Raw genomic sequence first — 8,665 nt, 5'->3', positions numbered from 1 at the left:
AACAGATGGCAGCCTAAATATGATCTGAGGCATGTGATCTGCCCATACCTACTCCAGTACTATGAAAGGTACGTGCTTAATTCTGAGCTAAGAGAGTCCAGGGGTAGTGAACATTGCACAAAGGCTAGCTCATTGCAGTTGCCCAATAAATATTTGCTAAATAAATTCATGATTTAAATTGCTTACTTCTAAAGGTCTATTTCTATAATAGGCATTATTTACAGAGAAAAATTATATTGAAATTCATGGATGCTTAATATCTATTCTTTTATGACATTTATCCTGAAAAGATTAAATTTTACATTATTTACAATTGTAGAGCTGAAGCTTTTATGCTTAGAAGAATACATTTTCATTTCCTTTTCCAGTGATGGAAAGCTATTTTATCGCTAATTAACCTGCAAAGAACTTAACATGTTTGTTTGTTTGTTTGTTTTTTCTCTCTCTCTCCCTCTCTAATGATATTGATGTCTGGAGATTAGTTTGATGAAATTGAAAAGCTACCAAAGTACCAATATTTTGAGAAAACAAAATCCAACAAAGAAGAGAAGGGAGAAAGTGAGTCTGACAGTTGGTACTAGTTTCTCTTTAAAACACATGCTAATTCAAGAAAAGAAAGTATGTGGAAAGCTTAAACCTGAGTAAAAACTGCTTCTGAGATACTGAGGAATTAAATGGAATTTATGTCAGTATGTTAGGCTTGAGTGTAAATATTGGAGTTTAGAGCCCCCCCAAAGAATGGAACACTACTACACACTAGATTTCTACTTGAAAAAACAGAAAATTTGCTAGTATGGAAATAAGAGTGAACCAGAAATATACAGCCATCATTAAAATTAAAGCCTAGTTTAAAATATATTAACAATCTAATGTGCTCTTTCCTCCTTCTAGTTCCCTTCCCAGAAGCAAATCCAAACTATATCTAAGGAAAAAAATAACATTATTGATAACCCCAAAAGTTCTCTATTTTTTCTGCACATGGTAGCTTATATTTTATTGTAAAATGAAATAAAATGATCAGACACACTAACAAACAACTGACATAACTGGAAACCAAAAAAAAAAAAAGAAAGAAAGAAAGAATAAGTAATATAAACAGAGTAGAACCAATTATTGGAAATTTTAGAGCAGAAGATTTTAAATAATTGTGATCAGTAAGATAACAAAATGAGAAAAGATAGAGATTTTCAGGAGATAATTAAATATTATAAATAAATAAAATTTCCTATTTGACAGAAACAACTAAAATTATAAAACCAAAATATTTGTTTAATAATAGATCACAACTGAACACAGGTATAAACTATTCCACAAGTAAGCATAGATGTGAAAACAGATAGAAACTACCTAAAAGAGCATTATACACATGACAGACAACATAGAACCCAAAGTCCTGACATATGGGTAAATGGAATCTTATAGAAATACAAAATAGAATGAGGTAAAGTAACATATGTAGTATTAATGACTGAGAATTTTCAAAGTTAAGAAAATGACATCAGTATACATTATTAAGAAACACTACAGAGATGTCACTGTAATAAAACACATCTAGGTACAATATAACCTGTGGCTTCAAACCACAGCACACTAAAGAGAAGGAGAAAATCTTTAAAGTAGTCAGAGGAAGAATATACATTGTCTTCAAAAAAGAAACAATAAGAGATTTACAGATGACTTCTTAATAGAAATAGTGGGAACCGGAAAACAAATGGAACAATGTCTTGAAAATACACAAAAAATATAACTGACAGGGTTGCCTGGGTGGCTCGGTCGTTAAGCATCTGCCTTTGGCTCAGGTCATGATCCCAGGGTCCTGGGATCGAGTCCCACATCCAGATCCTTGCTCAGTGGGGAGCCTGCTTCTCCATCCACCTGCTTCTCCCTCTTCCTACCATTCACCTGCTTGTGTGCGTGCTCCCTCTTTCTCTCTAACAAATAAATAAATAAAATCTTTAAAAAAAGAATGTAACTGAAAAACCAGATTTTGATACCCAATAAAAATATTGCTCAAGAACCAAGAAGAAATTAAGACATTTTCTGACAAATAGTAATTGAAATAATTCTTTCACAGAAGTCTTGTGCTAAGGTAAAATTCATAACAAAGGAAAACTACATGTAGATGAAATCATGGCATTGCAGGAAGTGATAAAGAACAAAGAGAATGCTAACATGAGACAACTACAAATCAATAGCCACTTGTGAGTCTAAATAAAATAGAAATGAATTATATATGCACATAATTAATACATATGACAACAATATCGCCAAGTATTACATTGTCTAAAAGTGGATAACATACAAATATTTACTGACAATAAATCATAGATGAATTGTATAATCTTTAAGATAATCAAGACAGAATAGTGAGAGTAAATGAAAGTGTGTATGAGTTATCTATGGTTGTTCTAACACATTACCACAAACTTAGCAGTGAAATCTGCAGAAATTTATTTTCTTATAATCCTAGAGAACAGAAATCCAAAATCAGTATCACTGGGCTGAAATAAAGGTGTTAGCAGGGCCACACTCCCTCCAGAGCTCTAGGGGAAAATCCATGTCTTGCTTCCCCCTTTTTTCTGGTGGCTGCCAGCATTTTTTGGCTTGCGGCTGCATCACTCTGCCTCTATGGTCACATCAAAAATGAATGTGGAAGAAAATAAATGTGAAATCTTATAAAATATTATTTTAGTATATGTTAAAATAGAACATTTCTATGCATTCAAAGTAACATCAGGCCAAACTCAAGATAGTTACTCTGACTTAGAATTTTGGATGGAATTTACACAATATACAGAAGAACAAGTAGAAAATAAGGGAAGCTTGACACAGCTTGAGGAATAATTGGTATTAAGAAATCGATAGCTGGCATTAAGGTGGATGACACTAAAGTAAAAAGAAAGAAATTCCAAAAGTGAAATCTATTTGTATATAGATAGCACAGAGAAAAATACCACATATTTTAACATTTTTGACATTACCACAGTATTATAATGATGATTATTACTTGGTAGAGTGTATTATTGATGAGTCCAGAGTATAAACACAAATTCGCTTCAAGACACATGTTTTCTTTTTTTTTTTTTACCTCCAAAGAGGTACTATTAACTCTGTTTTCTTATCTGTAAAACGAGGATGATATTGGTACCTTCCTCAATGTGTAATCCAAATTACATAAAATATTAAATGTAAGTGCACTTAAAGTGATCTTCATGTATGTAATAAACGTGACCATGTTTATTACTGTAATATTTTAAACAAGTAATGCTGCAGTATCAAATAAGAATCAGCATAATATACTTCCCTTTTAAGAAAGTGAGTAAGTTAGGAGGAAACACACCCATAATGTATAATAGAATTTAGAAATTTTTGATCTTTTTAATCTTTTTAAAGATGTACTTATTTTTATTTGAGAGAGAGAGAGAGAATGTGCAAGAAGGGGGAGGGGCAGAGGGAAAGGGAGAGAGAGAATCCTCAAGTAGACTCCCCACTGAGTGCGGAGCCTGACACCGGGCTGCATCCCAGGACCCTGAGATGATGACCTGTGCTGAAATCAAGAGCCGGCTGCCTAAATGACTAAGCCACCCAGACACCCCAAAATTTTTAATCTTTTGAGAGTTAAATTTCAATTATTTGGTAATATCACATGTCAAGAAAATTCCTCAATATACTTCAATAAAATATGAATGTTTAAAAATATTTTTTGCATAATAGTAACCCACAAGATTTAAATCACAATGCCTCTTTGTTTTTAAGCAGCAGAGAAAATGTCATTCAACAATGTGAAACTAGTTATATGAATAATATACAAAATCAATGTGACTTTAAGTTTGAATATTTAATATTTAATATTTAAATGAAATAATATGAACCAGCTGACTACAGGCTTAAAAATTATAAATTTACAATGCAATACACATTTTAACAATAAAATACTTTTAAAAATCATAAAATGTAGAACATTCTCTATTTTAATTTTTCCATTTATTATGATAAAAATGTATAAGCAGTATCTTTAAAATTACAAATCTTTCAGGTGTTACATCAACCTACTATTTAAATGTGCATATATCCATCCTTGAGGAAAAAAATGCATGAATTACCATGAGAAAATGCCTTAAGATAGCACTCACTTTGGGACTATGTTCTAGAAGCATAGAAGAAAAGGTGGTAAATTTTTGGTATTACAATACCCATACATTTATCAATTTTGCCTTCTTTCCATGTGTCAGGTTTATATCCTCACAGCATAAATTATTTTTTCACATTAATGAAAAGAAGAAAATTTGGAAGTTTTCCTCCCTTGAGCTTCCACTCACTTTATAGGTAATTCCAGTCAGGACTCTGCTGTACTTCCCTTCTCTTGTGTTGAGGATCAAATTGAATGAATCAAAAATTAGAGGAAGTAAGATAAGGACTTCCTGCTTCTGAATAAATACATCTTCAATATAGGAGGGATGGAAAAGAGAGAGTTTTTTAGACTTGACACTGGCACTCATTGAGAATGGTGTAAAGATAAAACAGTGATTTGTTATGATCCATACTGAGAGGGGGCAGTGCTTCACAGTAAAATTGACACACACATTATCAGTTGAGGGGGTCCTAGAATTACAATACCTCAAAAAGCAGCAAAAAGTATACAGGAGTATTTTGAATCACAGATTGTGCAAACAGAAGCAAAAACAATGGATGCAGGATCTAGTTACAATGTAGCTATAAAGTGCTGCCTTGTCTTTGCCCCCTGCTCAAAATAAAGCTGTTACCTTTCTAGCCCTATCCGCCATGGTGCTCAGCAGCCAGGGATGCATGGTCTCAGACATGTTTACCAAGTAAAACACTGACTTGAGGGGCGCCTGGGTGGCTCAGTCATTAAGCGTCTGCCTTCGGCTCAGGTCATGATCCCAGGGTCCTGGGATCGAGCCCCGCATCGGGCTCCCTGCTCAGCGGGGAGTCTACTTCTCCCTCTCCCACTCCCCCTGCTTGTGTTCCCTCTCTCGCTGTGTCTCTTTCTGTCAAATAAATAAATAAAATCTTCAAAAAAAAAAAAAAAAAAAACAATGGCAAGGTTTCATTGAATATATCACTGATTCTTTGACCAGTATAAGAATCTTCCCTCAATAAGCATGTAGATGTTTAGACAATAATTTAATTGTAGATTTGGTTATCAGCTGTATTTTTTTTACTATGAATAGGAAAATAGGAAATTTTATACATAAATATATATATATGTATATATAATTTATTTATTTCCTGTGGTTAAAACCAGAAAACTAAGGCAACATGGCTTTCTCCCTTTTGAGAAACTATTTTCTCTGCATCCCAGAGATATGTATTAAAAGATGTCAGGTAAAGTAGATGCAGAAAATGGAATGGTGACTTACTTAGTTAACCCTTTCCATTACTTCCAGTGGTATTCTTGTGATTAGGATTTGTATTGAGCCACTTAAGTGGGCCTTAATAGAAATGCTCACACGGTCAGGAAGATAAGGAAAAGGAAAAACATCAAGCCTAAAAGTATGAACTAGGTTTCTTCCTAATAAGAAGTATAATCTTTATCTAGCAGATAGAACTTTTGCCATTAGTATCCAGCAATTATTTTGAGTATTCTCTAAATACAGTCTTCAATAATTTCCATAAAATTTCTCTGAAATGCATTTGTACTTTACATATTATCATAAACTGGGCATTGCAGGTTGCAGATTTGCCCATCAGAAATAATATATTTTCTTCTTTGTATGTCATGGCAAAAATACACAATTTTAATTAAAATATTTGGATATTATAGAATCCATATTTCCTCTTTCTGTCACTAGTAATTCTCATTAATAGATTAATCTTGATAACCTTTTGCAACTTCCCATAGAAAAGAACAATTGTTCTCATTTTAAATTGGCAGAAACAAAGAATTAAAGTGTTCTTATATAACCCTTATTCTACACTAGTTGAGAGTCAAAAGTGGACGTGAAAAGAATAAAATTCATAACCCTCCCCTGTGAGCTTTTCCCACTTGAGACTCATCAGGGATAGAATCATTAATTCAGGATTGTCTCTTTCAATTTCTGTTTCCATCAGGAGGACATAAGGTTATATTCTCTCATAAAGCGATTTACATAATAATTCAAAATAAAGTTTTCAGGCTAAATTTTGAAAATCAGAAAAAAGTTCTAAAGGGATTAAGTAGGTGCCTGAATAGCTAAGTTGCTGATGACATCAGGAAATTAAAAATTATAATAAGGGAACTGACTTCTTACCCTGTCTAGGCCTCCCACTCCCATTCAAGTTTTAAAATCCACACTTACTCCAAGAAGGAAATTGACTTTTTAATACTGCATCATGTTAAAAGTGATGTGAAGTTTTAAAAGCCGTTTATCTAAATTAGTAAGTGTAAGAATGAACTATTCATTTAGAACTTAGTCAAACTCTAACCACATAGTAGGTCAAGGGACAAATTACCTTTCATTTCACATTGGGTAACAGAAAATATAATACAAAATTTGTTTTGATTGTATTATTAAAAGAATTACATTAGACATCAAAATACTTACTGCATCCACTAATGTCAGTTTTGAATGTATTCAACATTTACCTCAAGTAGCAGCATATTTCACCGGATTGCTTGCTAATATTATGGTTTTAAGCTTTGATTAACTATCAAGTGTTCAAAATTTAAGTACATATACAATGGCTCCTAGTTCTTGGCTGTATTTTCTTAATCTTTGTTTATTTTGTCCTGCATTTGTTCAGGACATTGTTTTAAAATACTTGTCTAAAGATTCCATTAACTGGATTGCTCTTGTGTCTCTTTCCGTTGTCTAATATTTCTTTTGCTTTTTAGTGATATTTTCTTGACTTACAATATCAATAATTATATTTTTTTGTTTTTTGTTTTGTTGTTTTTTTAAGTTGTATACTTGGAATTGTATGTGAAAAAAAATTGTAGTAAAATTTGGTGAATAAAATGATGTTACCTTCCTTCAGAAGTCTTTTGTTGGCTTTCTGCAGGTGGCCATAGCCACAAGCAATCCCAGATAAACATAGTACATTTTTCTGAGAATGAGATCATTTGAACTGGGCTTCCATTCCTATTTGAATTCGACTGTTTTCTGTTCAACTTTATTCCTGGATGGTAAACTTGAAATATGCCGATCTACCAAGGGCTCATTTTATCTGATAATATTTAACTATCATCAAATCTCTCTTTAAAAAAAAAAAAAAAAAGTTTTATTTGTAGGCTTACCTCCCTGGGTTTTCTTTATCTTCTATACATTTGCTCTCTAATATTATAAAACAGACGTTGCAAAAGTTGACCTCCCACACCCAATTTAATAGTTTTCTCAAGGAGAGCTTTGGTTCATATTATGGTCTCCATTAGAAGGTCCCTCAGTGTTCCAGCCTCTTTGGTAAACAACATTTAAAAATTTTTTTATTAAGTGATAAAATAATCAAATTCTTTGATAAATGCTTTAAATATTTAGATTAACTTGGAGAGGATGGATATTTTGGCATTGCTTCATTTCCCATTTGAGATGTAATAGTATAACAGGTAAGTTGCATCCCTGTATTTGCCATGTCAAAAGACATATTTTTTAAAAAGTGGTATATGATGAGTTCACTATTATTTATGTTTTAGGACTCATACATAAAGATAATTATTCTGCTTCAAATCCAAAACCTGAAATGGACTAAATATGATGAATATCTACCTAAATATCATTGGGATATACATATAATCATTTATGCCTTTAATAATCCTCATAGATAGGATTTATGAGAAATACTAAGAGATATATAAAGTCCCCATTAGTGTCCATGCATTTAAAGTGATAATTGCTTGGTTGTGCTGTTTTTAATTTAATAATACAGATTTGGGCATTTTCTTCTTCCAAAGTCCAAAAACTAAGACAAATTTTTTATGTCCACCAAACTGAATAAACATGTAAGTCTTAGAGCTAGAAGTTTTATTACAAATATCCATTTGTCTGCTTTAATAGAAAACTTCCCCTTGACACTAAAGGGAGTGAAGAGTATAAACTTCTGATAACTTAGTGTCAGGGAAACTTACACAATTAAAAAAAAAAAATAGACCTGAGCCACTGAAGCTGCTAACAAGATGCCGGCAGCTACGGGTCACTACAGACAGTACCAGCCAGCTGCTTACACCGCAGAAAGATGGGCTTTGCGATGGGCTGCTCAGGGGGGCATGGCAGCCAGGGCGCTCTTCCGCATCTTTTCCTGTTTCCTGATCGGAAGGCAGGGTCAGGAGCTGATGGGCGGCATTGGGAAACCGTGATGCAGACTAATGGCACCTTTGGCACGTTCTGGCCATCAGGCTGGGCATCTGATGCTAATCAGGACAGTGATTGCCCATTACAGCTACTCCTTCCCATCAGTCCCAGCCCATGTACTATTATAAAACAAAAGTCTTTTAGAAAGTTTTCTTTCTAAAAAGAAATTTAGACAGTTACTTGTTATGACATATAATATAGCTACCTTAAAAAGGTAGACAAAAGTGATGTGCCTAAATTAAGCAGAAGTAAATAATAAAAATGAGAGCAGAAGTCATGAAATTTGAAAAAGGAAAACAATTTTAAAAATCCATAAAGCAAAAAGTCGGTTCCTTGAAAAAATGAATATAATTGATAAAAAATTCTAGCTAAACTAACCA

At 33.0% G+C, this 8,665-nt stretch overlaps 1 non-coding gene across 1 annotated transcript; it reads left to right on the top strand.

Annotated features, from left to right (window-relative positions):
• The first annotated feature begins 4,689 nt into the window (after positions 1-4,689).
• Positions 4,690-4,820, top strand: LOC123324231. Its single transcript, XR_006539711.1, has one exon. It is a non-coding gene; the product is annotated as a small nucleolar RNA SNORA63 (small nucleolar RNA).
• The last annotated feature ends 3,845 nt before the right edge of the window (positions 4,821-8,665 follow it).

This window comes from Neomonachus schauinslandi, chromosome 2, assembly GCF_002201575.2.
Source record: "Neomonachus schauinslandi chromosome 2, ASM220157v2, whole genome shotgun sequence".
In the NCBI taxonomy this organism is placed as follows: Eukaryota; Metazoa; Chordata; class Mammalia; order Carnivora; family Phocidae; genus Neomonachus; species Neomonachus schauinslandi.
The sequence above is the reverse complement of the archived record's forward strand: the minus strand, read 5'-3'. Positions and strand labels throughout refer to the sequence as shown.